General features: G+C 38.2%; 1 protein-coding gene and 1 pseudogene across 1 annotated transcript in view; both read right to left on the bottom strand.

Moving 5' to 3' along the window:
• LOC141591758 (beta-amyrin synthase-like) overlaps window positions 1-21,954 on the bottom strand; it is a 232,564-nt gene that overhangs the window by 38,133 nt on the left and 172,477 nt on the right. The gene's annotated exons all lie outside the window — the stretch shown is intronic.
• LOC141591760 (beta-amyrin synthase-like) overlaps window positions 1-21,954 on the bottom strand; it is a 47,399-nt pseudogene that overhangs the window by 22,454 nt on the left and 2,991 nt on the right.

Raw genomic sequence — 21,954 nt, 5'->3', positions numbered from 1 at the left:
ATGTGGGCCTTTATAATAATGAATAAATTATTGGGCCTAATTATGTTGATCCTCAAGGAAGATGAATAAGTCCAGAGAGAAGAGAGAGAAGAATGATGAACCAGGGAATTCTAGCTATATCAAGCGCCTGAGAGAAGCTTTAAGAAAGCTTGGCGGTTATCCAACCGCCTCCCCGCTACTAAGGAGTATTTTTCAAGGATCCGACCTTGTCTATATAAGGAGGCACTCGTCCAAGGAACAAACAACCAACTCAAACAACCAACTACAACTTAGTTTATCCTTAGATCTTAGATTCTTAGTCGTAGAGTAGAGTAGATTATATTAGCCTTAGCTTTAGACATATCACGGCTAGCCAATCCGATCATGGAGGTAATCAGCCATATCTATCCCTAAGTTTGTAATTTAGTATCCACAAGTACTCTTATGAAAACTCTAGTTAATGTTGTGTTATTGGATCTTTCTTGATATATAAGTACCGTTGGAGATTCCTGTGTTTAAGTTAGGGAGTTAATATCATTCATCCTAAGCGCTAAATTATTATAAGTAATATAGCGCTGTTTATTAGATTACGCATCTACAACCGTGACTCAAACACTTGCATTAAAGGGTGGATCACAAAAAGTTAGAGGGCGGTTACGGCTCCAGAGTACCTTAAGGTACTAATCTTGTTTCCACACAAATAGGTTCATTATTGAAGAAGTGTGCTTTTTCCTACACGACTCATTGTCTACTTGTCTCTTAATAACTCCACCCACAAATGGTATCCTCCACTCTTTTTCGTCTTTATGACAAAACAAAAGATAAAAAAATGACCGGGACGGAGGTACTATACGTATGTGTAATGTAGCAATGGCATCTCTTAAATTTTTGTTAGGGTGCAAACCCATGTCCCACATCGGTAGAATAAAGATGAAAGCTCATCTTTATAAGTATCTACTAAATATAATAGTACGAGGCCTTTTGGGAAGGAGCCCAAGAGTAAATCCGTGAGGGCTTGGCCCAAAGCGGACAATATCGTACTATTATGGGTTGTGGACACAGATGCAGCAGAGGCCCAACACGGGATATTCACGCTTCCGCACAACAGTTTTAGTACAAGCAGAGCAAGGACATAATAATTCAATAAAACCTGTGATTCTTTAATGAAAAAGTGTGCTTTCTTAAGAACAGGTCCAATGTCATCAAGACTTAGATTTGAAGCCAGCAAAGCTTGGACGGCAAAGCTACAGTCCCATAGCTGACTTCCAGAACCCTGCATATGCATATCATTATTATACTATGAAGTATCATCTAGGCGCAATTTAATGCCAGACGGTTTTGAATCCAGATCGATCGAACATCATTCATGAATGAATTTACTTTGGTAATTAAGTTAATTTAATATACATATGCTAGGAATGTCAAAATTTACGAGTTTTCGGGCTACTTAAGTATTACTCCGTAATATCCAACTTAATTACCTGCATCTTAAGTCCATCCTCGGCAATCCATATATAATCGGGAATTCTGGCAAGGTGTTTCTTGAAATAAATGCCATTTGGGTCATCAACCCAACAAGCTAACATACACAAAACCTGGAATCATGGAATTTTTCAGTTTAATATGTAAGAAAACATCAATGTAATTCATGACATAAGATGTTATTAGTCTTACTTATTTTAGGGTCATTAGTAAGAGATGTTTCTTTTGTAAATAATGAACATGTTACAATTCAAAAACATATGTTTCATATAAATTTGCTAATAAACATAAAAGGGTTATACATCAAAGAGTAAGTTTCACTCTTAATTAAACCTTGATGGAAGATTAATATTAAGTTGTATGTTATGAAATTTGGTCCTCTCTCTTCCTATAAATAGTGACCTTTGTCCATCAAAAAGATCGTCACAAAATATATTACAAACACATACATTAAAGGTTTATAGGCAAAGGGAGAGAAACCTCATTTCTCAACTAAGGGATTATTATTCAACAAAGCTTATTATCATCATGTTGTTCAGATGTTTGTTCTAATATGATTAAAATAAAATTATATTTGTGATAATCATGTAATTCAAGATCTTAGAGTTCATGTTATGACTTATATATTTAACATGTGGTATTAGAGCGTTGTTTAGAATGCATGATTACCCATTAAAAGGATTTATATAAATCGATATAGAATGAATAATAGATCCATTGTTAATTCTATTTTGTTAACATATAATTATTTAAATTCCGCAATTTTAAGTTTGAAAACGATTTTATTATCGTGATTACATTAATAATAATGAAAACGATATTAGGTAGATTATAATGTTTTTAGTAACATTTTAATAATGTCGACTATTACTAATGTTCAATCCATTTTATTATTATCGTTGTTTATTGATACGTGCAATTTATATAGTCTTTTTAGCCTTTTATTGCACGCATTTTTATACCATTTTCATTGCTTTGTATTTCAAAATGCCCCAAATTGGCTAATTTGGTTTGTTTCGTCTCGTTTGTAGGAATGGACCTTAAAGTAGTGGAATCGTACCTTATTCGTTCCTCCTAGCATGCATTTTAAGGAGATGAAGATTTAGAGCAGAATGCCGTGCCTCGGGAAGCGTGAAGGACGTCCTTGGAAGCTAACCAAACGAGTTCAAAACTGTTTTCAGTGGAAGTCACTCGATCGAGAGCTTTTGTGGTCGATCGAGTGGTTTTGGCAGAGCGAGGAGTTCGATCGAGTCCCTGCTTTACTCGATCGAAGTGTGTTGTCACTACTACAGATACAGGCTATAACAACGGTTAAAAACCGTTGTTATATAAAAAAGCGGACGTTGTTAAAGCGTCCGTTGTAAAAGGTTTTAACAACGGTTGGTTTTCTTAAGGAACCCGTTGTTAAAACTATTAACAACGGTTTTAAGTATAAAAACCCGTTGTGGAAAATGTGACTCAATTTTGGGGGGAAAGTTATAACAACGGGTTGTAAAATACAAAACCGTTGTTATAACTAAAGACAACGGGTTGTCTATAAATAACTGTTGTTGTTTGTTCTTAAAAAAAAAAAAAAAATTAAATTAAATATTACTAGATGCATGCATAATTACGGCCCGTTATAATTCCAATGCATGCATTATTACTGTCATCCCTGTGCATATGAACGGACAATATGGAATGAGAAGGGTTAGTAATAAGATTTGAAGCAGCAGAGAGAGATATGATGATGATTATGGCACAACTTCCTAACATATATATTAATTAAAAAACAACTCAAACCACCCACACATTGCTTAGTATAAATACATGCATTATCTCAACTAACATTCCATTATCTCACTATACATCTCCAAACCTTACTTAATATTTCAAACAAACTCCAAACTCCAACAAAACGAATGATATCATCCTTAAGACTCTTACTATGATCGAGAACAACAACAGTTTCATCCGCCGGTTGCTCCACATTGAGGAAAGTTTCAGGAGCTACCTTGCGGATGCTCGATCCATACTGAAGGACGCCAAAGAAGATGGCTTGACGAGAGCGGCGCGATTGCGGCTATATGACGATATAGCAATCGAACGAACTAACCTCAAATAGCCAATGAGGAGAGGACGGATATTATAGAGGAGAATAAGACCCTCTATGAAAATATAAGAATTGCATTTTTATTAATGTAATTTTTTTTTAATTTATGTATTTATTATATATATATATATATATATATATATATATATATATATATATATATATATATAAATTATGTTTATCATGCATTCCTCTCTATCATCTTGCTTCTTCTTTGTTTTAGTTTATTTAATTTGTTTTATTAGCTAATTAAGCGAATAATACTTAAAGAAATAACATAATGGTCGATAAAAACACATACACATGCAAATGAAATAATTAGAAAAAGAAAATAATGACGATGAAAGACGATGAAACCAACGGTGACGGCGAGATTTACCTGATAATTAGAGAAAGTAAGAGACGATGAAATCAACAAAGGACGGCGAGAAGATAAAGCGGCGATGAGAAAGAGAGAAAGAGACGATGAGAAAGAGAGAAAGAGACGATGAGAAAGTGTGTTTTTGTGTTTGTGTTTGTGTTTGTCTCTTTGTGTTTGTGTTTGGGTATTAAGGTTTGTGTTTTGTGGTCAGTAGTGATTTGTGTTTGTGTGGTTTATAATATGGAAGGTATTGACAACGGTTATTAAACAACAACCGTTGTTAAATAAGTTTTAACAACGGTTATAAAATAACAACCGTTGTCAAATAAGTTTTAACAACGGTTGTAAAACAACAACCGTTGTCAAATAAGTTTTAACAACGGGTTTCAAAAGTAACCGTTGTGATTACTGTAGATACCCGTATCCGTCGATATTGGAATTTATAGAGAACCCGACAAACACCCGATGATGATAGGACACATGTATTCTTTAGTTGTCACTGTCATTATTTGGAGCTCGTTTTACGATGTAGAATGGGCGTCGTCGATGAAGTATTTTATTAATTTAAATGATATTTAAATTAATGTTTTTTTTAAGTGAATTCATTCTGTTAATTTAAATGATATTTAAATTAATGTTTTTAGTGAGTTCATCTTGTTATTTAAATGATATTTAAATTAAGGTCTTTTTTAAGGTGATTTCAATTTATTTTATTTTATTTTGAATTTATTTTCCCAAGTTTATTTTATTGAAAATAAAATAAATATTTGATTTGAAAAATCATTTTATGAGTATATTTGGTTTGAAAAATCATTTATTTTAATGTGTTAATTGATTTGAAAAATCGATTTAAAAATCGAGAAAAACTCGTTTCAACCACACGTTTTTGAGCTCGAGTTTAGCTCGGTTTTTGAGCCCGTTTCCTTTACGAATTGGCACGAATCTCGAGTACACTAACCCACCTAGACCAATACCCATCCACCCATGTTCGAACCCCCCAAACCACGGCCCAAATTCTCATCCCAAACCCCTCACAAGCAGCCCGCAAAACACCAATGCAGTCCCCTGTTTTGCGTGTCAATTCGCGAGCCCAAACCCGCTCCAAACACTACCAAGACCCGTACCCATTAACCCTAACCCATACCCTAGTATCCTACCCATATTATTCTAGCTTAATCACCAAGAAAACCCCAAAAACGAACCCTAGAAACCCCCCCAAAAGCTGCTGGACAGCAGCTATGTTCAGCTAGCCCGATTTGCCCTCCCTCTCTTTTAACCTATTTTAACTCCCTATAAATACCACCCCTCAACCATAGATTCATTCCTCTAAGTCCTACATACATCCAAGCATCACCCACAAGCTTTAAACCTCAGAAACAAACCCTAATTGCCCTCCAAAAACCCTAAACAAAACCGACACACAAACTGAACTGTTTGTGTGTCCTCCTCGAAAAGCAACTCGTTCCTCCATCAAACCTCCATCAAAACTCGATTTTCTTGTTCCTAATTAACCACATAACATCCATATACACATTAGACAAAGATTTACGAGCCAAATTGCCCTTGAGAGTACACGAGATCCCTCGAAAAACAGAGTGAAATAACACTCTGTTTTCGCGGTTTACTCTTGTCTGTCCAGTTCTGTTTGTGCTCGTTTTTCGTGCCCAATAACCCAAATCGAGCAGGGGTTGCTTTAAGATCCTTGTTCTCCTCTCTTTCTAGTTTCCAAAACATCTTTCAAATCGAATTTTCGTCGTGAAACGAGGGAGATATCACTGTTTTAAAATCGCTGTCCAGAAACTTTCCAAAACGCGTGTTTGCTTTGCTCTTCGTCGACGACGGCCTCTCGAGATAAAATCTACCATCGATTACGACCCAAGACGGTGTCAACGATACATGTAGGTTGAGGGTGCATCAAATCCTCTTCTTTTCCCTTTTATTTCGTTTGTTTTATGCTTTTTTTTATTGTCTTGTTTTTGTTTGTTTTTCGTTTTGTTTATCGATTGTTCTAATTAATTATGAAACTAGTTAGTCCGAGTATGAGTTAAAGTACCACCATGAACACCCGCGTTGACTTGAGATGGGGAAATAAACCGGTACTTCAGTCGGTCGTACACCCCCGTCTCATTTACATATCCTCGTGTTCAAGGTAGGGCATAAATAAAACGATAGTCTAACTTCGCTCTTCGCTTTTGACCCCCTTATTGTTTCGGCCAAATCGACATACCCTAGGACCCGTTGTATGTTAGTTTAACCTCTGATTGTTGACCTATGACATATATAGATAACATTAATTTAATTTAATAACCTAATTAGACACGATAGGTGGCTTCGACGTAAGTTATAAAATCAATCGACGATTCTGTAAATAATTGAATGCATCTCTCTCTTTCACCTAATTTCTCGCTAGTATAAGAGTGCGTGATTAGCACCTTCTTATTGACACTCGATGAGTTAATTTAATTAGCGAATTTGACCTAATTAGATCCTTTAGGCCGTGTAGAATGCACCCTCATGCGACAGTCAATCAACATCGTTTCTAACTCGTTTTCTAACTTGTTTCCTATCCCTTTTTGCAATCATTCGATCTAACCAATGAATCTAACTTAGGAACTAGGTTGGCCTCGTCTTGGCCGTGAGGGTGGCCGTGGGTTTGGGCCGTGTGGTGGCCGTTTTCTTTACCTTTCTCATTTTGTTTTTATACCGTTTGTTTTCTCGTTGTTTCATTGTTTGTAATTTATCGTTGGTTTATCGAGTTGTAACCTTTCAAGTTTGTTTTACTTTTATTGAGTCAAAACCTTTTCTAAAAACCTTAGTCTTGTTTGGTTAGACGGTTGTTCCCCAATGCTTGTAGGAGCGTAGTAAACCGCATGTTGTCTAAAGCAACATGGCCCGGTTTATGCTAATGCATGCTTTGGTGCGTAGCCCTATGTCTAATTCGATGAGATTAAGTGAGAGCACGCAGCACGAGGAGTGACCCAAGGCCGTGTGTCATGTAGGCCGTGGATCACCTCCCCTTTGTGCATGGTTTTCAAGGCCCAGTGGCCGTGTGTTTTGTGTCGTGTTTTGAGTTGTATGTAGCAATTGTAATTAGATCGAGTTGTAATTTATTTATCGTTGTGTCGGCATGAAATGCCTGGTTTGTAATAGGTAGATCCCAACGGCTCCCCCATTCCCCCTTAAGCCTTGTTTGCTTTCGTTTGAATGTTGCTAGATTAATCAACCCACATGCTAAATTACAACTTTGACAAAGTTAGTTTAGTTGCATCTAAAACGACATAGAAATTGTTGTCACATGATAGGGTTAAAACAACGTTTTCATATCATACATCGTACGTAGCTATGACCTTGTTTGAAATCCGACACTTGACTTAGTAGAGGCCGTTATTGACGGGCGGGGTTGGGTGTCCTTATGGGCTTCCCAACACGTACCCTCACCCCTTACTCAAGATCTATGGTTTGTGGATCCGTCTAAATACCATTGGATTACGAGAGTCATTCAAATCGAGTGATATAGGGTACAAGTCTTTATCTTTAATCACTCGTAGTCGATTGGCTTTATGCTTTTCGATGAAAGGTGTAAAGTTGACTTGAACGGTTCCAAGTTCCCAAAAAACTTGGTGGCGACTCTAATATGTCTTAATTCGATTCGAAGGAACCTCGAGTCGATTATGCCGGTGTGGATCCCTCGGACGCAGCCTCCCGAGGGCCTTGTCCACTGATTTGGCGACTCCATTGGGGAAAAGAGGACTAGTTACATTGTGTTTCTAGGGTCTTTTCCTCCGAGGTGAAACTTGAAAAGAAAGTGTTGGAAAGTAAAACATTACTCATAGTGCTACGATTCATGCATAAACCCTTAAGGACTTGCCCGGGCCGTCCCAGCGTTTCTTCGTGATGCGTGGGGGGCGACGTCCCACTATGCCAGGAAGCTGCACATTGCTCGCTTCCACTTCGCCTCGCGTGGTTCTTGAGGGTGGGGACGATCTTCTAGGTACTTTACCTTAAGACACCTCGCTCTATTAGACCGCAAAAGGATGGAGGGCATATACCTTCTTATAGAAGACTTGCCGAGACTTAGAGATGTCTAGGAGCATACATCCTTATAACATGAGAATGACAATGTGCAATATGTTTTCCCGAGTCCTTTTTTTCGAAAATTCCAAGTCCTTTTCAAAACCGAACTTTTGAACAACTTACTTTCAAACCTAGCATGATTTTCAAAACGCGGAATGCTGCCCAAATAGGACTAGAATTTCGGCCCAAAACAAGCTTTTATAGCCGGCATGCTGCCCATTTCAAATCTCTTTTTTTCAAATCGATCATTCGTTTTTCAAAATCAATCCAAAATGTTTCTCAAACCTCAACCAAGCATGAAATGCGTCGAGTCGTGTCCGGGTCATGGCCGTGTTAGGCCGGGTTTGTTTCAAGAGTCTAGAACACGACCTTGTTGGGTCACCCAAGCTCACCTCTTGGGCTTCGAGTCATGTTGGTCGACCTTTTGGTCCAGGATAGTCCACAAAAAACGTCCAAGCTAGGCCCTTTAGGACGTTTTCACTCGAACCCATGGGCTGTGTTAGCCCAATCACGGGTTTAGTCACACCAAGTCCAGTTTAGAATCGAGTTATGACAGTTTGAGTCATGACGTTTTGTCGAGTCTAAAATGAACCGATGTCTAAATCAAACCGTGAGTCGAACCCTTGTTTAATCAATCTCAAGTCGAGTCTTTGTTTGAGTCAAGTTGGGGTCGAGTCCTTAAGTGTGCAGGGGCTCTTACTTTAAATATTGACTCAGTACGGGGTTTTCATGTAGAAAGGCCGCCAAAAACCCGACGTCAAGCAATGGAAGATGCTGTTAACAAACTCACTGAGGCCGTGAACCTCATGATGACCAGAATGGATGCGATCGAATCCAAGCTGGGTGAAGATTCCTCTTCATCTACCCCACCTCTGACTGATCTGGAGAAACGGTTCAAATTCATTGAAGATCGTCTGAAACTCTCCCAGGGAAAGAACATCCACTACGAAAATGCTAGGGCATATGCCCCAGTTCAGGATAAGTTGCCCACAAACATGGTACTCACTGATATCCCAAAGTTTAAGGGCACAGAAGATCCGGTTCACCATGTTAAGGCCTATAAGGGGTACTTATCACTAAAGGGAGTACCTGCTGACATGCTCTCTGAAATTTTCGCTCAATCTCTGGATGAACACCCGAAGGCGTGGTTCTACAATCTTGACCTTAAGAACTTCCCCACTTTCGAAGATATTACGGTGGAGTTCTGCAAGCACTATGCTGATAATGTCGAGATTCAAACCAACATAAGAACATTGGAGGTGATGACACAGAAAGACAAAGAAGGCTTTACTGAATTCCTTGCAAGATGGCGAGCTGAAAGCGTGAAATTAGCCAAGAAGCCTGATGAAGTTGAAATGGTAGATAAGTTCGTAAAGAATCTACGACCTATTTACCGCAATGCTCTGAAATACCAGAATTTTGGCTCTTTCAAAGAATTGATAAGAATCGGGATAAAGGTAGAAGATGATGTCATAAGGGCAGAGGCTGAAAAGCCGAAAGGGTACCAAGGGGCCTCATCGTCTAAGACAAAAGCCCCAGCAACGACCCATATTGATGAAGCCATCAATCTCTTAGAAGGGCAATCGAAGAAGTCGCAGCGCCAAGCTCCGAGGGCATTCACCGATATCGGATGCACTTATACATACGCTCTCCAAAGGCTCATAGCCCAAGGAAAGCTGAAGCCTATTGGTCCAACTCCGGACCCTCCCGCTGATCAACAAGGTAAATGGTATAAACCAAATGCTTACTGTGCCTTTCATCAAGGGAAAGGCCATGATACTGAAAGGTGCTATCGACTGAAGCACGAAATTCAAGACATGATTGAGAATGGAACACTCCCGATCCCAACTGTTAAACCCAATAACATCACCAATCCATTTGCCGATCACGCTAACTTTGTTTCTGTCGAAGACAATGTCGATTATTCCCATCTTATCCACCCATGTCACTTGAAAGGGGTGTTTATCGGGAAAGTATTTGGGGATTGCTTTGAATTCTTGCCAAACCCGAAGAATGAAATTCGAGTCGGGAGTCTTGCCCTAGAATGTACTCCTCTCATTAACGAAGTTAATAAAAGACAATTCGATTCACCAACCTTCATCACTGGCGTAGATCCTCAGAGGACTACCTCGGGATGGAGGCAGACCATCAAAGGGATCAAGGATCCGAGCCGAGCATCTAAGCTGACAGCTGAACAAGGGAAAGCTCATGACCAGATTTGAAATTATGAGTCGGGATTCGTTTTCTTATCTTAGTCGAGTCGAGTCTAGGACTTTCTTTTCCTGAAGTTGAGTCGTTTGTTCCGCGATGACCTAGGGTGTGTCCTAGGAATCGTTTCTTCGAGTCTGTTAAGCATTTGTCTTTCCAATAAAAAGTTCCAGTTTCGTTTCCAAATTTGTCTTGTTTCCAATCCTCAATCATTCCGAAACATGATAAAACGCACAACACACTCAAAGGCATCCCTGGAGTAGAAATATGTCCCGTTTCAAAACGTAAGGTATAATAGGATTCCGTGTTTGATTCCTTTACCTATTCCATGTCTGGCGGTAGAAAACCTCCATCAGAACCAGTGCTTATGACAAGCTTTTAGATGATTCTATGACGAACCCGGACTAGCTCCTTGTTTACCCTATCGATGATGGAAGGCAAGCCTTTTCCCCAACAAAATCATCCCATCTCGAAGAGAGAAGATATCAACCCGTTCTAACAAGGAATTGTTAGTTCTTACCCAAATTAGTTGGCGAAGCCCAGTTTTCAAGGTGTATCCATTTATGACTAAGAGAATGAATAGAAGATCATTTTCAAAGAGAGAAAAAAGATGAAAAAGAATGAAAAAAATGAGAAAAGGAGAAAAATTGGAAAAATGAAAAAAAATGAAAAAAAAGAAAAATGAAAAAAGATGAAAGAAAAAGAAAAAAGAAAAAAAGATGTTGAAGTTATTGCGGAATGCTTTTTGGTTGAATGTCGAAGTTACGGAAGCCAGAAGTCAAGTCAAGTACCCATAGTTGAAGTTCAATGGGCGAAGCCCAAAAGCTTAAATAGTAACCTCTTTACCCCTAAGTCCTTCCCGAGAGATTCTGAGGGGATAGTCGGGAATTTTGAGAATCATTCCGCTTGTCTTTGTTACACCCACCTTTAGGGTCCGTGATATGGAGATTTGAACCCACATTGTTTTCCAACCCATTTGCACTCGTGGTTCATCAAACCCGAGACACCCATTCCAACCACATCGCCATAGACCATAGCCCTTGGCCTTAGCACCACAAAACAAACCTTCAGAATGATGGTTAACCATTCCAACTTGTTATTACCAAGCTCCACATCCCAGAAGATCCAAGCCTTTTACACCTAACCCTAGACACGGGATTTAACGGTACTTTACAGGCTAGAATGGGATATGACATGATACTTTAGGTGAAACCTTCGAGTGTGTACACACAATCAAAATTCCAATTTAATGCACCTTGATCGAACTACGTCGGATTTGATTTCGCTCCACGCGAATACGTAGGCAGTCCTTCTGAACAAGGGATTCAATCCACTCGTCAACCAAGTTGTCATCTTGTCGGTTTCTTACGGGTCTTAACCAAGTCGAAATGAAGCCACCTTTGTTTGAGTCAGTCTTAGCACTCGATGTAGGCTAGGATGAGGATATAGGTTCGGATGAATAGTATCGAGTCTCAGAATGAGCTTTATCTAATGGTTTAGGCAAAGATGCTGAGTCACATAGATGTGAGTTTGTGTTGGGAACAGAAAATATGAAAAAACCCGCTGAAAAGAAAGAAGGCGTGGAAGAAAAAATAGTAAAAGCCCGCTGAAAAGAAAGAAGGCGGTGGCAAGAAATGGTGAATACTCGCTGAAAAGAAAGGAGGCGAGGAGAAGAGTGACAGAATGTTCCCAACAAGAGTGATATGTGATGTCTAAGTGTTCTCATAAAATTAACCTGTGTTTAGTGTCTGGGCGAAGCCAACGTTGTTGCTCCGTGAGTTTAATCCACCTTGTCAATGCCAAGTGATCTTGATTCCCATGTGCCCTTGGGAGCACGCCCATGCCATACGATATCTCTGTCTCAAGTCCGATGGCCTTGTGATTCCCATTTGCCATCTTTTGGCGCCAGAATGGCCAATTTACATTTCTATCCCCAGCGAGTCAATAATTGAATTAGAACCCGTGCACACTTACGGTTTTATTTTCCTTTTTTGTTTTAAGGTAGCGGGCTACGCCCACGTTGTTTACGGGTCATACAGAGTGTCTGAGTCGTATTTCCTGCTCACCCGTCAAGGTTCGATTTCAAAATGCCAAAGATTTCAGAATTCTGAAATTTCAAAAAACTTTTTGCATCAAATTTTGGGTCTACGACCCAACATCCAAGGGATTCATTTCAAATTCAAAATTTGGGTCGATGGCCCAATTATTCAAAATTTTCAACTTGTTCAAATTTCGGGTCGATGACCCAGTCATTCAAATTTAATTTTAGGTCGACGACCCAGCATTCCAATACTTCAACTTCCAACCTCGGGTCGATGGCCCAATATTCCAAGTGATGTCAAATTCAAGCGTCGGGTCGATGGCCCAATTATTCAAAATTTTCAAATTCAATTTTCGAGTCGATGACCCAATCTTTCAAATGATCCAATTTTAAGATCGATGATCCAAATGTGCTTATGTGATGATTATTGCTAGTACGTTTTTGTGTTTCAAATGTAGCAGGATATGCTTCAACTGGGGGCTCTAAAGTCTTCGACTTTAGAGCCATTGCAAACTGGGGGCTGTGAAGCCGTTGGCTTCAGAGACCATTATCAAGATGAAAAGGATGACATCCACTCAGAATTCAATTCAATACAAGAGTATGAAATGGAAGAATTCCGTAACTGAAAGCAAATGATGAAAGCGGCGGCAACCTCCTTGGAAAGTCCCGTCCCATTCGGACAAGTGCCAGCAGATGATAAATTTTGGGCAAATGTCAGCAGATGATGAATTTTGGACAACCGCCAGCAGATGATAAACTTTGGGCATGTGTCAGCAGTTGCCGAACTACGACGCGGGTTTGATTCCGTCAGAAACGGATACGTAGGCGCCCGAGGATAAGGCTCAACCCACCATTTATGCAATTCATAGGTCGATGACCAACGATGATATTTCGACACAACAGAAGCAAGAGTCAACCCCAACGAAGTTTCAGGTATGATCTCTTCTTATGGTCAAGCAGCTTATATACGCAAGTCTAATGGACTATAAACGACCAAGAATCCTCGGTCGAAAGGGACCTGGGGTATACTTTGACTTTCGCCTTGTCCAAGCCTCGGTCAAAGTGGGGGCTCAGAGATACCCGTATCCGTCGATATTGGAATTTATAGAGAACCCGACAAACACCCGATGATGATAGGACACATGTATTCTTTAGTTGTCACTGTCATTATTTGGAGCTCGTTTTACGATGTAGAATGGGCGTCGTCGATGAAGTATTTTATTAATTTAAATGATATTTAAATTAATGTTTTTTTTAAGTGAATTCATTCTGTTAATTTAAATGATATTTAAATTAATGTTTTTAGTGAGTTCATCTTGTTATTTAAATGATATTTAAATTAAGGTCTTTTTTAAGGTGATTTCAATTTATTTTATTTTATTTTGAATTTATTTTCCCAAGTTTATTTTATTGAAAATAAAATAAATATTTGATTTGAAAAATCATTTTATGAGTATATTTGGTTTGAAAAATCATTTATTTTAATGTGTTAATTGATTTGAAAAATCGATTTAAAAATCGAGAAAAACTCGTTTCAACCACACGTTTTTGAGCTCGAGTTTAGCTCGGTTTTTGAGCCCGTTTCCTTTACGAATTGGCACGAATCTCGAGTACACTAACCCACCTAGACCAATACCCATCCACCCATGTTCGAACCCCCCAAACCACGGCCCAAATTCTCATCCCAAACCCCTCACAAGCAGCCCGCAAAACACCAATGCAGTCCCCTGTTTTGCGTGTCAATTCGCGAGCCCAAACCCGCTCCAAACACTACCAAGACCCGTACCCATTAACCCTAACCCATACCCTAGTATCCTACCCATATTATCCTAGCTTAATCACCAAGAAAACCCCAAAAACGAACCCTAAAAACCCCCCCAAAAGCTGCTGGACAGCAGCTATGTTCAGCTAGCCCGATTTGCCCTCCCTCTCTTTTAACCTATTTTAACTCCCTATAAATACCACCCCTCGACCATACATTCATTCCTATAAGTCCTCCATACATCCAAGCATCACCCACAAGCTTTAAACCTCAGAAACAAACCCTAATTGCCCTCCAAAAACCCTAAACAAAACCGACACACAAACTGAACTGTTTGTGTGTCCTCCTCGAAAAGCAACTCGTTCCTCCATCAAACCTCCATCAAAACTCGATTTTCTTATTCCTAATTAACCACATAACATCCATATACACATTAGACAAAGATTTACGAGCCAAATTGCCCTTGAGAGTACACGAGATCCCTCGCAAAACAGAGTGAAATAACACTCTGTTTTCGCGGTTTACTCTTGTCTGTCCAGTTCTGTTTGTGCTCGTTTTTCGTGCCCAATAACCCAAATCGAGCAGGGGTTGCTTTAAGATCCTTGTTCTCCTCTCTTTCTAGTTTCCAAAACATCTTTCAAATCGAATTTTCGTCGTGAAACGAGGGAGATATCACTGTTTTAAAATCGCTGTCCAGAAACTTTCCAAAACGCGTGTTTGCTTTGCTCTTCGTCGACGACGGCCTCTCGAGATAAAATCTACCATCGATTACGACCCAAGACGGTGTCAACGATACATGTAGGTTGAGGGTGCATCAAATCCTCTTCTTTTCCCTTTTATTTCGTTTGTTTTATGCTTTTTTTTATTGTCTTGTTTTTGTTTGTTTTTCGTTTTGTTTATCGATTGTTCTAATTAATTATGAAACTAGTTAGTCCGAGTATGAGTTAAAGTACCACCATGAACACCCGCGTTGACTTGAGATGGGAAAATAAACCGCTACTTCAGTCGGTCGTACACCCCCGTCTCATTTACATATCCTCGTGTTCAAGGTAGGGCATAAATAAAACGATAGTCTAACTTCGCTCTTCGCTTTTGACCCCCTTATTGTTTCGGCCAAATCGACATACCCTAGGACCCGTTGTATGTTAGTTTAACCTCTGATTGTTGACCTATGACATATTTAGATAACATTAATTTAATTTAATAACCTAATTAGACACGATAGGTGGCTTCGACGTAAGTTATAAAATCAATCGACGATTCTGTAAATAATTGAATGCATCTCTCTCTTTCACCTAATTTCTCGCTAGTATAAGAGTGCGTAATTAGCACCTTCTTATTGACACTCGATGAGTTAATTTAATTAGCGAATTTGACCTAATTAGATCCTTTAGGCCGTGTAGAATGCACCCTCATGCGACAGTCAATCAACATCGTTTCTAACTCGTTTTCTAACTTGTTTCCTATCCCTTTTTGCAATCATTCGATCTAACCAATGAATCTAACTTAGGAACTAGGTTGGCCTCGTCTTGGCCGTGAGGGTGGCCGTGGGTTTGGGCCGTGTGGTGGCCGTTTTCTTTACCTTTCTCATTTTGTTTTTATACCGTTTGTTTTCTCGTTGTTTCATTGTTTGTAATTTATCGTTGGTTTATCGAGTTGTAACCTTTCAAGTTTGTTTTACTTTTATTGAGTCAAAACCTTTTCTAAAAACCTTAGTCTTGTTTGGTTAGACGGTTGTTCCCCAATGCTTGTAGGAGCGTAGTAAACCGCATGTTGTCTAAAGCAACATGGCCCGGTTTATGCTAATGCATGCTTTGGTGCGTAGCCCTATGTCTAATTCGATGAGATTAAGTGAGAGCACGCAGCACGAGGAGTGACCCAAGGCCGTGTGTCATGTAGGCCGTGGATCACCTCCTCTTTGTGCACGGTTTTCAAGGCCCAGTGGCCGTGTGTTTTGTGTCGTGTTTTGAGTTGTATGTAGCAATTGTAATTAGATCGAGTTGTAATTTATTTATCGTTGTGTCGGCATGAAATGCCTGGTTTGTAATAGGTAGATCCCAACGGCTCCCCCATTCCCCCCTTAAGCCTTGTTTGCTTTCGTTTGAATGTTGCTAGATTAATCAACCCACATGCTAAATTACAATTTTGACAAAGTTAGTTTAGTTGCATCTAAAACGACATAGAAATTGTTGTCACATGATAGGGTTAAAACAACGTTTGCATATCATACATCGTACGTAGCTATGACCTTGTTTGAAATCCGACACTTGACTTAGTAGAGGCCGTTATTGACGGGCGGGGTTGGGTGTCCTTATGGGCTTCCCAACACGTACCCTCACCCCTTACTCAAGATCTATGGTTTGTGGATCCGTCTAAATACCATTGGATTACGAGAGTCATTCAAATCGAGTGATATAGGGTACAAGTCTTTATCTTTAATCACTCGTAGTCGATTGGCTTTATGCTTTTCGATGAAAGGTGTAAAGTTGACTTGAACGGTTCCAAGTTCCCAAAAAACTTGGTGGCGACTCTAATATGTCTTAATTCGATTCGAAGGAACCTCGAGTCGATTATGCCGGGTGTGGATCCCTCGGACGCAGTTCCCGAGGGCCTTGTCCACAATTACTTTTCACTAACTTTGCGTCAATTTTGCGCCAAATTATTAACAACGGTTGTGCATGTGTTACCCGTTGTTAAAACTTATAACAACGGTTGTTATAGCCATACCCGTTGTAATTCATTTTAGTAAAATTCGCGCCATACATTCTACAACGTCTATTGTGATTTTCGTGAATAATCGTTGTTAAAGGGGCGTTGTAGTTGCCTGGATTTGTAGTAGTGTGCATTGGAGGTCTTCGATCGAGAGCCCTATTTGTTCGATCGAGGAGAATGGCTGAGGAATCACTCGATCGAGAGGAATGAAATGCCTCGATCGAGTGATTTGCTTATTTGCTCGGGAATTTTATTCCGTGTTTAGGTTTATTTTAGTTAATAAACGCTTCCCTATATAAGGGAAGACGTCATTAGGTTAATGATCTATCTTTTATCACACTCTATACTCTTAATCACTCTCTTAAGCAGTCGGATCTTCTTTCTTCTTTGCTACACGTTGATTGATCTTTATTTGTCGGATTCATTTTCTTTGTAATCTCTCTCGACTCCTTTTACTTAATCTAATCTCCTTTTCTCTTAATCTTTATTCTCTAATTTCTTTTTTATTGTTATCATTAATAATTTATGATTCATATCCTTAATCTCTTTATTATGTCTCTCTTTAGCATAGTCAATATTGTTATCATTAGTAATATCAATAGCATGAGTAGCTAATTCCCTTTATGTTAGGATTAGGGGAGCCATGGTAGTGAGTTGACGATGTTGTGAATAGGCTAGATGATCAACTGTGAGAACTGTCTCATTAACAATATAACTGTAATAGTTTAGTTGAGTGCACGCTTCTAAACCCTTTAATTTGGTTAAATTCAATCCTAGATCGGAAGATTGGAATGAACAGACCTGTTATGAACAGTAGACTACCCTAATGAAGAGGGAAGTTAAGTTAGTTGTAATCTAGGGTGGATAGCGGACCGGAGGGACCTTTCCCTTGCCCTTCTCATAGTTGATCGTCTGAACTGTTTATGACTGAGTTAGTAAACTGCCATGGTGAACCGAATTCCTGACATATTCCTCTCTATTTGATTACACTCTTCACCTGTCTTCGCTTTACTGCTCTTTTCTTTGTTTCTCTTGCCTTCAACCTTTATTAGTGTAGAAATCAACTAAAAAAAACCCCATTTGTTTCTAGACAGACGTAGTTAGCAGATAGATACATTAGCCTCCCTGTGGAGATCGACCCTACTTCCGCTAACTTCTGTTAATAGTTATAGGTATTTATTTTTGGTACTAAAACGACGGTATCATTTATGTCGTTATAAATATTATTTTATGTTTTTCTAATTATTTAACATTACCATTTATAAATAATACGCTTACTTTAACAATAATTTTTTATGACATCAAAATAATGTACTTTTAATGTATTAGTATGTTATACGACATAACTATATATTTCATCTGAAGAAATGGTAAATGTAACATATTAACCTACATTTTTGTTTTCACATCTTAAGCGAATAATAAATATTGGTCAAATGCAAGAATACATATTATTTGTCCACAGACAAATAGTATTTATATATATTTGAGTAATAATTAAGAAAAATTTCTATTATAATTATGTTTTTTATGATAACCATTAAACGGTATAAAGTCTATATGCAATATTAGGTGACTACCCACAAGAGAACCTAAAATCATATAATTTAATTGTATGTGTTGTTTTATGACTAAGTTGTTGTATCCCGTTTGCATTTAATGTATCGCCAACTCTTAATTCATATGCTACGTCTATAATCAAACGTAATGGAACTAACTACTCAGAATGGAAAGAGCAAGTTGAATTTTCCTTAGGAGTACTCGAACTGGACAAAGGCTCTTATTACAAATAAGCCTGCACCATTAACTGATAAGAGTACTGTTGAGGAAAATAAACTCCACCTTGATTGGGATCATTCTAACAGACTTAGCCTGGTGTTTATGCGAATGATAATTGACACGAACATCAAGACATCCCTACCTAAAACTGAGAGTGCAAAAGAATACTTGCAAGCCATTGAAGATCGGTTTAAGACTGCAGACAAATCCCTTGCTGAGAAACTTATGGCAGATCTTATAACCATGAAGTTTGATGGTTCTCGCACAGTGAGTGCTCATGTCATTGAAATGATAAATCTTGCGGCCAAACTTAAGAATTTGGGATTGACTATGGACGATGCTTTTCTAGTTCAATTTATCTTAACTAGCTTACCTTCTCATTATGAACCTTTCAAAATTCATTACAACACTATTACAGAGAAGTTGAGTCTAAATGAATTAACTAATAAATTGGTTCAAGAGGAGTCTAGGCAAGGCTTGCAAGGCATTAAAGTTGCTCATTTCGTACAAGGAGTTGGGAAAAAGAATAATTCATCCCGTAAGAGAGCAGCACCTAAATCTGATGATGTTATCAACCATTGAAAAAGAAAAAAAAAGATGATGTTTGCAAATTTTGCAAGAAACCTGGACATTTCCAGGCGGATTGTGCTAAACGTAAAGCATGGTTTAATAGAAAGGTAATTCAATGGATTTCGTAAGTTATTTCGAATCAAATCTTACTAATGTATCTTGTTCTACATGGTGGATTGACATCGCTGCTAATGTTCATGTTTCGAATTCTATGCAAGGATTCATTACGATCCAAACCACAAATTCAAGGGGGAATTTTATTTTTATGGGAAATAAAGACAAATCTCCAGTTAAAGTTGTTGGAATGTTTCGTCTAATTTAAGATAGCGGTTACCAGTTAGACTTATGTCAAACTCTTTATGTTCCGTCTATTTCCCGTAATTTAATTTCTGTAAGCGCACTTGATAAGTTTGGATATTCATTTGAAATAGGCAATAAAAATTTCAGTTTGTTTGAAAGTTCTAACCTTATTGGTTGTGGAATATTAATAGATGAATTTTATCAACTTCGTCTTAAACATATTGAAGCTGAAATTTGTCTCACCTTGCATAATAAAGAAACAAAACGTAAGTAATCCAAAAATGACTTTTACTTCGTGTGGCATAAAAGACTAGGTCATATATCTAGCGAAAGAATAAACCGTTTAGTAAAAGATGGCGTTCTACCGGATATTAATTTTACTGACATTACAGCTTGTGTTGATTGTATTAAAGGAAAAAACAACAAAAAACACAAAGAAAGAATCCACAAGAAGTACTCAACTTCTTGAAATTATACATACAGATATTTGTGGACCATTTGATGTTCCAACTTTCGGAGGAGAAAAATATTTTATTACTTTTATCGATGATTATTCACGTTATTGTTATCTTTATCTGTTGCATGAAAAATCTCAATCTGTGGATGTTGTATAAGCATACATTACCGAGGTTGAAAGATAATTAGAAAAGAAAGTGAAAATCATTAGATCTAATAGAGGTGGTGAATTTTATAGAAGGTATGACGAAACAGGACAACATCCTGGACCTTTTGCTAAACTTCTCCAAAAACTGGAAATTGTTGCTCAATACACAACGCCTGGTTCGCCATTGTAGAACGGTGTAGCTGAAAGGCGAAATCGTACATATATGGAAATGGTTAGATATATGATTAGTCATGCTAACTTGCCTATATCGTTATGGATGGATGCATTACGAACAGTTGTTTATATCTTAAATAAAGTTCCAAGTAAGTCCGTTCCAAATACGCCATTTGAACTTTGGAAAGGGTAGAAACCTAGTTTAAGACATCTCCAAATATGGGGTTGCCCAACTGAAGCTAGAATTTACAATCCACATGAAAAGAAATTAGATTTAAAGGCAATCAGTGGTCACTTTATTGGTTACCCTGAAAAATCCAAAGGATATAGGTTTTATTGTCTTAACCATAGTACGAGAATTGTTAAAACCGGTAACGCCAGATTCTATGAGAATGGTGAAATCAATGGGAGTACTAAACAACAAGAAGTGATCATTCAAGAAATACGGGTACCAATCCCTATACACTTAATTTCGAATGATATTGGAAATCCTCCTATTGTTGAACCCATTCACAATATTGAGGAAAACCAAATAATTGATCATCAACTTCATAATCAGACTTTCACCAAACATAATGATGATGAAGCACCACAAGAACCGCCGTTAAGAAGATCTCAACAACAACGGAGATCGGCTATTCCTGATGATTAAGAGCTTTATCTAATAGAATCTCAAGGGACTCATGACCCGATTTCTTATTCACAACCCATTAAGGATGTTATTCTTATAATTGGATTGATGCCATGAAATATGAATTAAAATCTATGGAAAATAATCAAGTATGGAAAATCATTCAATTGCTTGCGGGCCATAAAGCCGTCGGATGTAAATGGGTCTTTAAGACCAAACGCGACTCCAACGGAAAAATTGAACGATATAAAGCTCAACTTGTTTTCAAAGGTTTTAATCAGAAAGAAGGCATTGACTAAAATGAGACTTTCGCTCCTGTTTCAAGAAAAGATTCTCTAAGAATTATCATGGCATTAGTAGCTCATTATGATTTAGAATTACATCAAATGGATGTAAAAACCGTCTTTTTAAATGTAGCCTTAGAAGAAGAAGTCTACATGCGTCAACCTGAAGGATTCATAATTGAACGCCAGGAAGACATGGTCTGCAAACTTAATAAATCAATATATGGATTGAAACAAGCTTGAAGGAAAAAAGTATTTAAACTTTCATGAAACCATAACTGCTCTCGGTTTCACTGAAAACGTTGTTAACCCTTGCATTTATCTCAAGTTCAGTGGGAGTAAGTTCATATTTTTGATTTTGTATGTTGACGGCATTTTATTAGCCAATAGCAACCTTGGTTTATTACGTAAAACTAAGGATTATCTCTCTACAAACTTTGAAATGAAAGATATGGGTGAGGCTTCTTATGTGATAGGAATAGAAATATTCCGTGATAGATCACAAGGAATTTTAGGACTGTCTTAGAAAGCATATATTGACAAAGTACTTGAGAGATTTGGCATGACTACTTGTTCCTCTAGTCCTGTGCAACTGGATAAAGGAGACAAACTTGTTCTTGAGCAGTACCCAAAGACTCCTATGGAACGAGAAGAAATGGCAAAGTATCCTTATGCATCTCTTGTGGGGAGTTTGATGTATGCACAAGTCTGTACTAGACCTGATATCAGCCACGCTATTGGCATATTGGGTAGATTTCAAAGCAACCCAGGAATTGCTCATTGGAAAGATGCAAAGAAAGTACTGTGATATTTAAAGAGAACAAGAAACTACATGCTCACCTATAGAAAATCAAGTCATCCACATGTGACTGGTTATTCTGATTCAGATCTTGCTGGATGT

This window comes from Silene latifolia, chromosome 7, assembly GCF_048544455.1.
Source record: "Silene latifolia isolate original U9 population chromosome 7, ASM4854445v1, whole genome shotgun sequence".
Taxonomy (NCBI): Eukaryota; Viridiplantae; Streptophyta; class Magnoliopsida; order Caryophyllales; family Caryophyllaceae; genus Silene; species Silene latifolia.
Note: the sequence above shows the minus strand (reverse complement) of the source record. Positions and strands in the feature narration are given on the sequence as shown.